The sequence below is a fragment of the Morus notabilis genome, unplaced genomic scaffold, assembly GCF_000414095.1.
Source record: "Morus notabilis unplaced genomic scaffold, ASM41409v2 Scaffold297, whole genome shotgun sequence".
Classification (NCBI taxonomy): domain Eukaryota; kingdom Viridiplantae; phylum Streptophyta; class Magnoliopsida; order Rosales; family Moraceae; genus Morus; species Morus notabilis.
Window position 1 is genome coordinate 963,256 of NW_010357726.1, and position 16,434 is coordinate 979,689.

Below are 16,434 nucleotides of genomic sequence, written 5' to 3' on the forward strand. Positions count from 1 at the left end.
TTCATAGTTTTCTTTTCTAGCAATAATACCGTTGGAGGAATCAATTGCTCTTGGAGCTTACCTGGTAGTCATTCTAGAAAAACAAAAGGATAAAAAATGTTGAAAAAAACAGAATTAAAAGCAACCATGTAATTGTATCTCTACTTTAATTGAGATGAATGTACCTATCAATGAACCAATAAAAACGTTTTATTTTTTCAATTATCAGTTAATGCATCAAACTAAATAACTTCAAAAAAAAAAAAAAATTTCTCTCAAGCTTTAAAATTACAAATTATTTTTGCACTCGTTGTCCACCAATCCTATACAAGTCAAACTTTTACACTTTGTTTTTAATTTGTTTTTTTTTACTTAAGAATTTTAAAATTTTAAATTACACAAAGCTCATTTTTCATCACATCAAGCTTTTCAATTCACCCCAAATAATCTCGGAAAAAAAAATCTAATCAAAGTATGTAAAATGACCGAATCTAATATAAATTGATGGAGAGTATGCTAATAAAAGCATTTTTTTTAATACGCTACACTAAAATTTTAGGAAAACAACCTTATTTTCACCGTTTGTCAAGAAATTGAAAAAAAAAAAAAGGAAATATAGTAATATTAGTAAAAATGTTGGCTCAGTAGAGGGTTGTTGCCGTGGGCTTGGCGGATCTAGCCACCATTCGGTGTCCGCCCGCGTTGAGGGGCCCTACCGTGATGGTGAGGGTTCGTGCTGCTGGTAATGGGTGAGATGGGGCGGATCTAAGACGTTCGAGGATTTTTCTGTGGAGGGGCTTTTGGAGCTCTCTAGTGGTTAGGAGGTCAGAGTTGGGTGGCTGGAGCCCGTGGGAGGTTGGCGTGGAGGGACTTCGGCTTCATGGATCATTATGGCAGTGACGTTCAGATTTTGTGTTTTCTGTTATTGTTGTGCTCTGTGTTTAGTGTAAAAAAGGTGATGGTCTCCCCACCGACCCTCTGTATTGTGTTTAGTGTTTTTATATTGTGTTTGTGTGATGGGTTTGGCCTAGAGGATGGTTTTTCCATGCCTCTAGTGTTGTTCGGTGGTGTCTTGCGTCAAAAATGGGTCAAGGTGAGGTGTTTTGTGGTTGTTAGGATCACTGACATTAAGAATTTAGCTCCATTCAGAATTAGAGTTTCGTTTAGCTATATCGATCAATACACGAACTCTCAAGTGGATTCTTCGAGTCTGCTTGTATGCCCCATTTTTTGTTCTTGGACTTTTGGTTATACCTTGGCCGTTTTCAGCTCGTTTAAATAAAGTTATATTCCTCCTTTGGAGGCCTTAGTTACCCAAACAAAAAAAAAAAAAAACTTATGAACACGTGGCAGCAGAGTGGCTCAATGAGCTTACGACTCGGTTCTCTTAGTTCGTTTACTCGAGACTTGTAGGAAGAGAGACAAACAAAATAGGACTACCAAAGTTCGAAGCCCCACTGACACAGACCTAGAGAGAGAAAATCTTGATCACAGGATAAACCGTCGGGTTCCGGTGATTCTCGCCGGAGACGGGCGACATGGTTGCCAATGACTCGTCGGACTGGCTTCCCTCCGGGTGGACCGTACAATTCAAAGTTCTCAAGTCCGGTCGTAAAGTCGGGGTATTTCGTTTCTTTCTCCTAGGGTTTCTCCTTTCCTTTCGGGCGTTGAGCTCGTAGTTTCGATTGCTCAGCTGAAATTGTTCTGTGCTTTTTACGAATTCGTTATTGAATTTGAGATTCCGTGGCTTTGATCGCCGAATAGCTAAGCTATATGATTAACAAGCTCCTTTGTTTTTTCCTGGTTTTATGTTGATATTGAGATGCAATTGTTGTCAAATTTGTGGAAGAAGATTTTTTATGTTATTGCTTTTCATTTGGAGTTATAGTATGTTGCTGATTCAAAATTGGAAAATTTCACTTAAAATGCGTTTAATGATCTTAATTCATTTGCCAAATATGGAAGACTTGTAGATAAAATGGGGAGGTTTTTCTTTTCTTTTCTTTTCTTTTCTGGAATTCGGAATCTTGACAATCTGTATCATTTTCATTTTTTATTCCGCGTACTGTTCTACATTAGTTTTAGCAATACTCATGGGTGGTGACCATATGCACAAATGATGTAATAAACTAATTTAGATTATTAATGGGGGTTTAATGTTTTTAAGTTTGTATTGTTAAGATTGAATAGCGGTACAGTATAGGGGTACAGTATATTTAATGTTAATCGAAAGTAAAAATCTCCACGTTATTTGCTTGGAAGTCTTGGGGAAAAGGAAATGATGAACTAATTGTCATTTTTGGCAATAGGGAAACCAGATTTAGTTTTACAATCACCTCTCCTATCTATGTTATGTTGTCTATGTGATGTACCTTTCGTGGGTTTCACATTTGTTTCTTGTATTTTTTGAAGCCTCGGTTTGTTTATTCTTGGAAGTTTCAGAATTGAGAAAGACAATAGCCTAATTATGGTTATTGGAGCTCTTAGAAACTAAGTTAGAAACTTGTAGGAGCATGGAAAAGGAGGATAGTTACTCATGAAAGAAGAGCAGAAAACAACTTAAGAATGAAAGCATAATTTACTTATTTGGCTTTTATAGATTTATACAAACACGGAGACTGGGAAGATTGTTCTCTCCAAGCATGAAGTTTTCCAACTTATTAGCGCGGGAAGCAGTTGTTCCACTCAGCCCCAGACGTCTAACACGCATGTTAGCTTGCAAGCAGAAAGGACTCCTTTGCAAGTGAGTCATATTAGCATCTTTGGTATTTTGCTACTGTCATTTGTGTGATCCATTTATTAGTGACCACAATCCTCTTTGTCGACAGCCTGTTAATGAGAAAGATCTGCTTCCAGAATGGTTACCTAAAGGTTGGAAGGTTGAGGTGAGAACTCGAAAGAGCGGTACACTCGCTGGAAAAGAGTACAAGGTAAAGAATATCTTATTTAACATTCTATTTCAGATGTATATATTGTAAACATTTTACATTTCCCATTCTTATTACAATTTTTTAAGTCGGTTCATGCGTAGATCCTTGCCTGACTGAAATTTTGTTATAGAGTTACATTGACCCGTTGAATGGGAGCAAATTCTATTCCAAACTGGAGGTTCTTCGATATCTCAAAACTGTTAGACACAAGAGCCGCATAGCCAGAGATGTCAAATCGGCAAAGGGCAGGAATTGCATATCCAAAAAGAAGACTAGCATCAGCACATTCTCTGCAGACAAAGTTTGTTTCACTTAACATTTTAATGTTGTTTTCTTCTTATATTATTGTTCCTCATCGCTTTTTTTTTTTCGCCCTCTTGGGAAATATAAAAACTTGATCTGCAGTCAAAGAACCCAAGGAACATCCCTAACTTACGTTTCATATTTGTAATTTTTACCTCATAACTTTGCTTCATCTCTTTGATTGGTTGAAATTTTCTGTCTTCTTGTGGAAGTTTGATCTTTATTTGATGAATGGATGAATTTAAAACTTTCCTATTAGGATTGCTTAAAATCCCACCAGGCCTCAAAGATAACGTACATTCCTTCTTTCATTGTATCCATTTAAGTTTTTTAGGGAAAACCCTTAAAATAAAAGTTTCAGACTTAGAACTAGCCGAATAAGTACTTCACAAAGCAAAGTCTATATCTATATCTATATATATATTGTGGGAAATAACCGCATTATCTTTAAAATTATCTTCTAGAAACAAGCATTATCTCCTAAGGATTATGATCGGCTAGGACTAGGGATCATGTGCTTATCTATTTCCTAGATTCTAGGTGATCGGCTAACAATAGAATTAGGGATAAGTTCTTTTCTCCAATGAGTTTATCTAACTCGTCTATATATAGCCCTTTAGTGGCTTGTGTAAATTATTGGAATTAATAAAATATTTTTTCCTATTCTTTTCCAGATGGTATCAGAGCCATAGGGCTTTTTTTCTAGAAATAAATCCTTCTTTTCCTCGGCCTTCATAGTCGAATTTCTCTGATTTTTTTCCCTCGGCCTTCATAGTTGAATTTCTCTGAATTGCCTTCATCGCAGTTCCCTTTTTTCCCATCACAGTTTTTTCTTCCGCAATTTTTTTTCCTGAATTTGCCTTTTCTTTGCGGATTACCCGCTTTCATGTTTCTTGTTTTGCGGATTACCTTCTTTCTTGTGATCCCACATCTGAATAAATTTAGAGATGTCAGAAACAACCTTTTCAACTCCCTTGGTTCAAGCAACCCAACAACGTGAGGAAGAACAGATTCAGCGTTCTTCAGGCAATTTCCAGAATATACAGACAGCCTATAGACTCAATGGCATAAACTACTTGAAGTGGTCCCAATTGGTTTGGACTTTTCTAAAGGGAAAAGAAAAATTAAGTCACTTACTTAGGATTGGACCGAAGGAAGGAGATGCTGGATTCAAAGCCTGGGATGAAGAGGATTCCATGATCATGTCTTCGTTGTGGAATTCCATGACACCCGAAATCAGCGACACTGATAAGCCACCGGTGCATTTCACTTACGTGAGGAGGAATAAAAGGCAAGGGCAATGGGAACTCTGTGGCAGGGCTGCCTAATGTAGAGTGAATAGGATGTAGGAATAACTGTTTTTAGGCAGGAAATAAGGGAGATAAAAGGAGTGGAAGTGAACGGGGAGGGCAGAGAATTGTTTTGTGAGGAATTTGGAGAGTTCAGGTCTCTCGAATACTTGATTGTGAGAAGTGTGTTCGGAAAGAATCTTGCCTCATTCTTCCGATTGTTTGTTCAATTCAATAATACTTGCATAATAAAACCATTACTTTCAATTCTATATCAAATTGGTATCAGAGCAACAATCTTGCGTGAATCGGGATGGCTGCCAGGAAAATGGAGGAAAGATTGGGTACTGTGGAAGAGCAGTTGAGTGTTGTTTGGGAGGGGATTTCGAAGGAAATGGAAGGAGTTAAGGACGATTTGCAGAAGATTCCTGCATTAGAGAAGAACGTGGCGTTAATCCTAGGAAAATTGGACTCGTTAATGCATAATTAGGGAGGAGAGGGTTCGGAGAACAGGGAGATTAGGGCGGAGAATGGAAGCGGAGGCGGATCGGCGTACGAGCATCGGGAAGGAGATTTTCGGTTGGGAGGAATGACAAGGCGGATAGAAATGCCGATTTTTGAAGGCACAAATCCAGATGGCTGGATTTTTCGTGCCGAGCAATTTTTTGCCCTAAATCGCATGGGAGAGGAGGAGAAATTGGAGGCGGCGGCAATCAGTTTGGATGGCGAGTCACTGGCCTGGTTCCAATGGAGGGACGGGCGCTGACCTATGCGCGATTGGCTGGAGCTCATAAAATTGTTGCTCAACCGTTTTTGACCGTCGCAGGAGGGATCGAACTGTGAGAAGTTCCTCGCTCTCCGGCAAGAGGGAACAGTGCGCGCGTATATCTGGGATTTTGAGATGCTGGCCGCGCCTTTGGCGGAGATTCCAACGGCAATCCTTGAGGGCAACTTCATCAACGACCTTAAACCGGAGATTCGGGCGAAAATTCGCCTGCTACAGCCGAGTGGGTTGAACCGGATTATCGAACTAGCGCAGAGAGTAGAGGATTGGAATTTGGCCTTGAAAGTGGCTAAGGGAACGACAACCAGCCCATCAATCAAGAAATATTCTCAAGACTGCCATGACAAACGACAAGTCGTATGGCCCTACCCCAAACGACAAGTCGTTTCCTCCAACAGGTATGCCTTCTGTTAGGCGTTTTTTTGAAGTTGAAATCCAGAAAAGACGAGAAAAAGGCCTCTGTTTTAAATGTGATGAAAAATATTTCTTTGGGCATGTTTGTAAGAATAAGGAATTACATATTTTGATTTTGGAAGAAGAAGAGGAAGTTAGTCAAAATGAAGAGGAAGAAATTAAGGTAGTGAGTGAGGAGGAGGTAGTGGAACTATCCTTGAACTCGGTGGTGGGAATTACCACTCCGAGAACCATAAAGATAAGAGGGAAGGTTGGAAGTCAGGAGGTGGTGGTGCTCATCGATTCGGGAGCCACTCACAATTTTATTTCCATGGAATTGGTAAGAAAATTAGGCTTGCCATTGATTACAACACAGGAGTATGGGGTGGTTATGGGGACATGAAAGGCAGTGAAGGGAAGTGGGGTTTGCAGGGGATTAGTGTTGGGGTTGCAAGGTGTGGAGGTGGTTGAGGATTTTCTGCCTCTTGAGCTGGGTAGTTCGGATGTCATACTGGGAATGCAATGGCTAGAATCCCTTGGCAATATGACAGTTAATTGGCAAACTTTAACAATGAAATTTAAGGTGGGGGAAATGCTGATTACTTTACAGGGGGATTCGAGTTTAAGCAGGACATTAGTTTCCTTGAAAAGGCTCAAGAAAGCAGGAGAGGGGATTTTGGTGGAGTTGGGTTGTGTACAGGTATTGGAGGAAGGAAAGCAAACGCAAATTCCAGAGGAGATTTCACAAGTACTTCAGCGGTTTGCTACTGTTTTTGAGAAACCGCAGGGATTACTGCCTACTCGGGCTCGTGATCATGCGATTGTGCTTCAAGAAGGAACGTCTCCAATTAGAGTACGACCTTATCGTTATCCACATGTGCAGAAAGATGAGATTGAGCGCATGGTTAATGAAATGTTTTAACCCAGTGCCAGTCCTTATTCAAGTCTGGTGCTTTTGGTCAAGAAAAAAGACGGGAGTTGGCATTTCTGTGTGGACTATCGAGCTTTGAATCGCGCTACCGTTCCTAACTGGTTCCCTATTCCGGTGATAGGCGAATTATTGGATGAGTTGCATGGGGCGAAGATTTTTTCAAAGTTGGATCTTCGTTCTGGATATCACCAAATTAGAGTGCGCGCCGAAGATGTGCCCAAAACAGCCTTTAGAACCCATGAGGGGCATTATGAGTTTTTGGTGATGCCGTTTGGTTTGACAAGCGCACCTGCCACTTTTCAGGCTCTAATGAATGAGGTGTTTAAGTGCTTTCTGCGGAAGTTCGTGTTGGTGTTTTTTGACGACATTTTGATTTATAGTGCGTCATTAGGAGAGCATGTGGAGCATTTGTTTCAGGTCTTTGAGTTGTTGCGGCAACATAGTTTGAAGGTTAATGACAAAATGTTGTTTTGGACAGTCTTCATTGGAGTATTCGGGGCACATTATTTCAACGGAGGGAGTGGCGGCTGATGAGCGGAAGATTGAAGCGATGCTGAAATGGCCAGCACCCAAAACATTGCGGGAGTTGTGGGGTTTCTTGGGCTCACTGGTTATTACCGCAAGTTTGTCAAGAACTAAGGGATTTTGGCAAGTCCTTTGACTGATCAACTTAAAAAAGACCAGTTTGGGTGGAATTAGGCGGTGGAAGAGTCGTTTGTGGCCTTGAAGAAGGCTTTGATTTCAGTTCCAGTGTTGGCTTTACCGGATTTTTCTTAGTCCTTTGTGGTTGAGACGGATGCTTCCGGACATGGGTTAGGAGCAAGGTTAATGTAGAGTGGTCGACCAATTGCCTTTTACAGCCATGTATTGTCCTCTCGGGGCAAGGCACGTTCTATTTATGAGCGTGAGTTTATGGCAATCGTCTTAGCAATGCAAAAGTGGCGACCTTATTTGTTGGGAAGGGGTTTTCTCCTTCGAACTGACCAACAGAGTTTGAAATTTCTATTAGAGCAGCGGTTGGTAAAGTACTGAGCATCAAAAGTGGATTACTAAACTACTGGGGTATGACTTTGACATCCAATATTGGCCAGGATTGGAAAACAAGGCCGCTGATGCGCTTTTTCGCATGGAAAGGGTGCCCTCTTTATGCACGTTATCATATGTATAGGGCTTGGATTATGAGGAGTTACAGTAGCAAGTGCTATTGGATTCTCAGCTGCCCGGGGTTTATCAGGCCTTGCTACACGTTGCCACTAGCTACCCTAGTTTTTCTTTGGAGTAGGGCCGGCTCTTTTACAAAGGACGGCTAGTACTTGCCAAGTCTTCTCCGTTTGTTGCCACCCTATTAAAGGAGGCGCATGATGGCCCTGTTGACGGGCATTCGGGGGTTTTCAAAACCTATTGCCGCCTAGCCTCAACTTGGTATTGGGTGGGCATGTTTAAGGATATTAAGGAGTATGTTGGTTGCTGGTCGGTTTGTCAGCGAAACAAGCATTCCAACCTGTTGCCCGCGGGGCTTTTGCAACCTCTACCAGTTCCGGATTAGATTTGGGAAGATTTGTCCATGGATTTTATTGAAGGTCTTCCCAAGTCTGAAGGGTATGATACTATCATGGTAGTGGTGGATAGATTGAGTAAGTATGCTCATTTCTTGGCACTTCGCCACCCTTTTACAGCTCCGGCCGTGGCTCATCTGTTTATGCAGGAGGTGGTTCGCTTGCATGGGATTCCCCGTTCCATTGTGTCTGACTGCGACAAGGTTTTCTTAAGCAGTTTCTGGACTGAGTTGTTTCGTTTATACACGGGACATCACTCAAGCGGAGTACCGCATATCACCCTCAAACGGACGGACAGTCGGAAGTGGTCAACCGATGTGTAGAGACGTATTTGCGTTGTTTTACGTCTGACAAACCTCGCCAATGGATGCGTTGGTTGGCTTAGGCTGAGTACTGGTATAACACATCGTACCATTATGCAGCTCATACTACAACCTTTCGCGTGGTGTATGGCCGAGATCCTCCACCATTGTTTCAGTTTGGCTCTGGTAAGATGGCTGTGGCTTCGATCGAATGTCAGTTGGAGGACAGAGATGCTGCTTTGGATGAATTGAAGTTGCACTTGTTACGGGCACAGGACAAAATGAAGAGTGTGGCCGATGTATAGAGGCGGGATGTTGAATTCATGGAGGGTGACTTGGTGTATCTAAAGCTGCGTCATTACCGGCAACAGTCGTTGTCTCATCACAGAAATGAGAAGTTGGCTCCCCGCTTCTTTGGTCCTTAAGCGGTGGTACAGCGGATTGGTAAGGTTGCTTACCGTTTGCGGCTGCCTGATTTAGCCCAAATTCACCCGGTTTTTCATGTTTCCCAACTCAAGCGTTGTTTGGGACCTACTGAGCCCTCTCAGGAGCTCCCTACTTAGCTTACCGCAGACATGGAAATGTTGATGGAACCAGCGGCGGTTTTAGGCGTTCGCCAACCTTTAGGGGGCAGTGGGGGTGATGTGGACGTGTTGATTCATTGGCAGGGAATGCCCGCCTTTGATGCCACATGGGAATCCTTTTCGACTATTCAACATCATTTTCCCTCTTTTCACCTTGAGGACAAGGTGCAAGTTTGGGCGGCGGGTAATGATAAGCCACCGGTGCATTTCGCTTATGTGAGGAGGAATAAAAGGCAAGGGCAAAATGGGAACTCTGTGGCAGGGCTGCCTAATGTAGAGTGAATAGGATGTAGGAATAACTATTTTTAGGCGGAAAATAAGGGAGATATAAAGGAGTGGAAGTGAATGGGGAGGGCAGAGAATTGTTTTGTGAGGAATTTGGAGAGTTCAGGTCTCTCGAATACCTGATTGTGACAAGTGTGTTCGGAAAGAATCTTGCCTCATTCTTCTGATTGTTTGTTCAATTTATTAATACTTGCATAATAAAACCTTTACTTTCGATTCTGTATCAGACACATTCATGTTTATGCCAACCGCAAAGGAGATTTGGGATGCTGCACATGGAACCTACTCTAAGGTCCGTGATGCGGCTTTGATTTACGAGATTAAGATCAAAACAGCGGCAGCCAAACAGGGAAGTAAAATTGTAAGAGAATACGCTAATTTTCTTCAAAACCAGTGGCAAGAACTGGAATATTAGAGGGTAATTGACTTGAAGTACAGTGACTGTGCAGGAGCAGTGAAAAGATTCATAGAAAGAGATCGAGTTTTTGACTTTCTTGCAGTTTAAACCTGGAATTTGATCTTATACGAATCCAAATCCTAGGGAAGTTGGAAATCCCGTCCTTGGAAGAGGCAATAGCTTTAATCCGGGCTGAGGAAAGTCGAAGAGGAGTGATGCTTGAACCCGAAGCAGTTGATGGATCTGCACTCGCAACCTCTACTAACAAACATCGGGGTCTCATCTTGGAACAACCACCAAAAGCTGAACCTGGAAAAACATAGGATAAAAAGGGAGCAAATCGAGAAGATCTCTGGTGTACCTACTATAATAAAAAGCCACGACATACAAGAGAGCGCTGTTTGATTTACGAGATTAAGATCAAAACAGCGGCAGCCAAACAGGGAAGTAAAATTGTAAGAGAATACGCTAATTTTCTTCAAAACCAGTGGCAAGAACTGGAATATTAGAGGGTAATTGACTTGAAGTACAGTGACTGTGCAGGAGCAGTGAAAAGATTCATAGAAAGAGATCGAGTTTTTGACTTTCTTGCAGTTTAAACCTGGAATTTGATCTTATACGAATCCAAATCCTAGGGAAGTTGGAAATCCCGTCCTTGGAAGAGGCAATAGCTTTAATCCGGGCTGAGGAAAGTCGAAGAGGAGTGATGCTTGAACCCGAAGCAGTTGATGGATCTGCACTCGCAACCTCTACTAACAAACATCGGGGTCTCATCTTGGAACAACCACCAAAAGCTGAACCTGGAAAAACATAGGATAAAAAGGGAGCAAATCGAGAAGATCTCTGGTGTACCTACTATAATAAAAAGCCACGACATACAAGAGAGCGCTGTTGGAAATTACATGGAAAACCTTCAACAACTAGTCGTGAATGGGGAAATAAGGGAGGACAGCAGCAATGACAACAAGGTCAAGCATATAAGACCTCCCAAGCAAGTCAAGATCAAGCTCAAACTTAAGACTATAGCGGGTTGAATAATGAAGAGATAGAAAAATTGAGGAACTTGCTGGGAACCCTTGAGAAACCATCCTCCAACACTTTCTCTTTGGCACTCTCGGGTAAGCACTCATTCTCTTGTGGACTAAATGCTTCAGATAAATTGTTTGTGAATTCATGGATTTTAGACTCGGGAGCTACGGATCATATGACACATGCCTCAAACCAATTTAAAACTTACACCCTATGTCTGCCGATGGAACCACAACCACAGTAGACGGGGTAGGGGATGTCCATATCGCACCTAGTCTTATCCTAAAAAATGTTTTACATGTCCCTTCTTATTGTGAGTTTTAGGATCAGGATTCGGGAAAGAAGATTGGACGTACTGAGGAAAATGATGGGACTCTATTACCTTGAGATGTCGAATTTTTCACATATGATCAGGAAGAGCCTAACATCCTCATTTTTTTCTTCCTCCAAAAGGGATCTCATTTGGTTGCACCACTACCGCCTTGGCCATCTTCTTTTGCAGTTTTAAAAATTATGTTTCCTTCTTTATTTAGGGGATTAGATATTAGGGGATTTCATTGTGACATTTGTGAGTATGCAAAACACACTCATGTTTCCTTTCCTATTAGTCATAAAAGATGTTCTTCTCCATTCTATCTAATCCACAGTGATATTTGGGGCCCTTCCACTACTCCAAATATCTCCGGTTCACGTTGGTTTGTGTCCTTGATCGATTATTGTACTAGAGTTACCTGGATCTTTTTGCTCAAAAATAAATCCGATGTGAGTAACATCTTTCCCAATTTCCACTTGATGATTCAAAATCAGTTTGGTACTAAAATAAAGAGATTTAGGTCTGACAATGCAAAAGACTACTTTAATTAGTTATTGTCTCCTTTTTTTCTAAAAAGAAGGAATCATCCATGAGTCATCTTGCGTAAAAACTCCACAACAAAACGGGGTTGCAGAAAGAAAAAATGGTCACCTCCTAAACACTATCCGGGCACTCTTGTTTCAACAAAACGTACCAAAACACTATTGGGGGGAAGCCGTTCTTACCGCTGCCTATGTCATAAACTGAATTCCTTCAAGGGTTTTAGGGTCAAAAAGTCCAATGGAAGCTCTTTCTAAATTCTATCCTGACATCAATACAACCAACAACCTTACACCTAGAATTTTTGGGTGCACTTCATTTGTTTATGTCCACAGCAACAATCTAGGAAAATTGGATCCTAGAGCTGTCAAATATGTCTTTGTAGGATACTCTTCCACACAAAAAGGGTACAAATGCTATTATCCATCCACCAAAAAGCTCTTTGTCTCGGCCGATGTCACATTTGCAGAAGAGAAACCATATTTTGCTCAACCTTATCTTTAGGGGGAGCCTTCTATTATAGAAGATAAGGATTCTTTCCTTCTTGATCTACCATCCTTTTCTTCATCATCCCATCCTCCCACTCGTAAACCTGTGGAATCCGCAGCACCCTCAAAACCTGCCACAGCCGCCCCTGTACCATTTGTGTCTCCTATATAGGATAAGACTCTTGATCATATATGCTTTGAAAAAGGAAAGACGTACTCAAGGAAACGGGGCCCAGCCTAATCTACACAAGTCCAAATCTCCAACCTGACTCTTGAGAATAAGGTAACAGTTTCTGAACCTACTTTGCATTTACTGGTAGAACACCCATCTTCATCTCCTGACCTTCAAACACTTAACCATGAATTGCCTATAGCTATAAGGAAAGGAACCCGCGAATGTACCAAGAGGCCATTATACCCACTATCTCATTTTGTATCCTTTGAGAGGTTTTCACCATCACATAAAAGCTTTCTTACGAGTCTAAATGAAATTGCTATTCCAAACACTTTGTCTGAGGCATTATCTAAGAAAAAATAACGAAAAGCTATGGGAGTGGAAATGGATGCTCTGGAAAAAAACGAAACATGGGAGATAGTGGACCTTCCGAGGGGAAAGAAAGCTGTGGGGTGCAAATGGGTCTTTTCTCTAAAATTCAAAGCAGATGGGTCCATTAGAGCGCTACAAAGCAAGACTAGTTGCCAAAGGGTACACTCAGACATATAGGGTGGATTATCAAGAGACTTTTGCGCCAGTCTCAAAAATGAACACAATGGATCTTATTGTCATTGGCAGCCAATTATAACTGGGACCTACAATAGTAAGACGTGAAGAATGCATTCCTTCACAGGGACTTGGAAGAGGAAATTTATATGACCATTATGGGTTCGGAGGAGTTGAAAAAGATAAAGTATGCAAGTTAAAGAAAGTATTGTACGGTTTAAAACAGGCACTCCGTGCTTGGTTTGGAAGATTCACCAAAGTGTGCTAGCCACCGGATATAAGCAAAGTCAGGGAGACCACACCCTCTTCATCAAACACTTGGATTCAGGGGGAGTCACAGTCTTGATAGTCTATGTGGACGACATTATTGTAATAGGAAACGATGAGAGGGAGAAACAAGCCTTGGAGCAGTGCCTGATCAAAGAGTTCGAGTTAAGGAATTGGGAAGGTTGAAATACTCTCTTGGGATTGAGGTGGCACATTCAAGACAGGGCATCTTCATTTCACAGCATAAATATGTCATGGATCTTCTCAGAGAAACAGGAATGCACGCTAGTAAACCAGCCGCAACTCCTATAGAGGCAAACCATAAACTTGGAGAAGCCACAAGTGACCAAACAGTAGATAGAGAAATGTACCAAAGACTAGTTGGGAAACTCATTTATCTTGCACACATCCGGCCAGACATAGCATATTCCGTAAGCATCATCAGCCAATTCATGCATAATCTCAAGGAGGTCCATCTACAAGCAGCCTACCGAGTGCTTCATTACCTAAAGGCTAACCCAGGAAAGGGAATAATGTTCAAGAGGAACTCCAAACTTGTCCTTGAGGCTTCCACGGATGTAGATTATGCAGGATCTCCCATTGATCGAAGGTCTATCTCCGGATATTGTACATTCCTTGGAGGCAACTTGGTGACATGTGGAAGTAAGAAACAAAATGTTGTAGCTCGATCAAGTGCAGAAGCTGAGTTTAGGGCGATGGCACAGGGAGTCCACGAATTGTTAGGTTGAAGATCATATTGGAGGACTTGAAGATTAAATGGAGTGGGCCGATGAGACTCTACTGCGATAATAAATCAGCAATCAACATTGCACATAATCCAGTGCAACACGACCGAACAAAACATGTCGAGGTGGACCGACACTTCATCAAGGAGAAGCTAGATAGTGGATTGATCTGCACACCATTTGTTCCCACAAGAGATCAACTAGCCGATATCTTCACCAAGCTGGGAATGAGAGACACATATTCACCAGCTTGAGGGGGAGTGTGGGAAATAACCGCATTATCTTATAGAAGCAAGCATTATCTCCTGAGGATTATGACCGGCTAGGGCTAGGGATCATGTGATTATCTATTTCCTAGATTCTAGGTGATTGGCTAACAACAGAATTAGTGATAAGTTCTTTTCTCTAATGAGTTTATCTAACTCGTGTGTATATATAGCCCTTTAGTGGCTTGTGTAAATTATTGGAATTAATAAAATATTTTTTCCTCATTCTTTTCCCCACACACACACATATATATAGACTTTGCTTCGTGAAGTAATTATTGGGCTAGTTCTATATATATAAATAAAAGTTTCAGACTTAGAACTAGCCGAATAATTACTTCACTTCACGAAGCAAAGTCTATATATATATATATATATATATATATGTATATAAGGTATCTCATTTCAATTTTAAGATAAGTATTTTAGATGAGTAAAAACACTGTCTGCAAGAAACCAGAAGGCAGAAGAAGTTAATAACATAAATGTTTTGTGTTATAGCATTCTGCAACTATGAATTGCAGGTAATTGTTACCCAAACTTGCAGCTCTGACCATACAAGTTTAATCTAGGTTGTGGTTCAGAAGTGTAAAGCTGAAGATTTACCATCAGGGTGGATAAAAGAGACCAGAATAAAACGGAGTTCAAAGCGAATTAGAAAAGATCCGGTATGAGTTTTCGTATATAATATTTATGTTTGACCTAGTTCATCTGAGCTCCTTCCCCCACCTTGCCCGTTCCCTTTTCTCACCAATACACGTGGATGTTCTGCATCACAAAGCCTATGTCTTTCTTTGATCATTTTTTAATCAATTACAATACGTTAATTGAGAATTGTACTTATATAATGAGTTTTCAGTTTTACAAGGATCCGGTTAGTGGATATGTATTTCGCTCCAAAAGGGATGCACTGCGCTATATAGAAACTGGAGAGATTAGTAGAAGTGCAATTAGACCAAAGGAATCAGGCAGCAATGCTCCAGAGTTGGTGAAGGATGAAATAGCAGTAAGTTGAACCTTTCTTGGTTTGTGAGTGATGTGTCATTTTCATTGTTGAAATTATCTTCTGCAGCCATTTTAATGTTAATATATTTGATGTTATGTGCTATATTTTGCTGTATTAGTTGAACAATATATTATATGTTTCGGGGCGTATTACACACCAAGAGGGACTGCTTAGTTATGTGATATAGTACCTTCTTTTTTTTTATTTTTTTTATTTTTAGGGATTATGCTGTAATATACTCGATCTAAGGTTTGTAGCCTGGCGTATTAAAGTGTAACTAAGTCATGCAATCAAATTTTCATGATTTTGAAAAACCTTCTAACCAAGGAATAGGACTGAGATAAATTAACTTATGACTTGGGGAAATATGCAAAATGATTTTGATATATTACTAAGGCAACAATGTGATTAAAAGTTTATAGGCAGCCATTACATTAAGGATACTTCTTGAAAGGCTATAAGGGTTTGAAAAACAAAACTTGTTCTACGTGCATGAAAGTAATTCTACTACTACTAAATTTGATTTGTGACATTTGTCTTCCTGAGATTGTGTGAGCAACTTGCTTTTAATAAACAGAATAGATGACATGCTTAACCTAGTCAATCAATAAAGGTTAATTCCTCGTAAACCTCTTTAATTACATTTACCTTGTTCTCACTCATAATAATCCCATTTATTGATGGAATCTCGTCTGATTATTCTCATTCCGACTATTCATTTTGCAGTTTTGTTTCTAAATTTAATTTTTCCGTTGTCTTAAAAAAAAGAAAGAAGGAAAAAAAAAAACAAGTTAGTCATTAAATTCCTTCATGAAGGAAAATTATGAACCTGCCGAATAAAGACATATTTCTTATACAGTGCAGCATCAAGGTGGCAGAATCTTCTGTATGAATTTATTTCTATGTTTATTTGATCATAATCCATTAAACTTGTATAATTGTGTTTAATGTAAAATTGAATGTTGAATCTCATTTTCTTCATTACTTTATGTCTGTTTAGCCATCATCTGCAGCAAAAAGGCAGAAATTACAGCACCCAGCAAGCAAGCGACAGCTTTTTACAGGTGAGATCAATGGATGATTTCATGATACATTATTTTCAAAATTAGGGTTGAGCTAAAAAACCATTTAATTACAAAGACTGCTCAAACCGCACCACACCGTGCAATGTGGGTGTTATTTATTATTTATTTATTTAGTTATTTTTATGTATTTATAGTTTGGTTAGGGGTCTTAGTAAGTATGGTGGGTTTGAACAATTTCAAAACGGTAATTTCTTGCGACTATTTTTGCCATTATCTTGTATGATTTTTTTTTCCCTCTTA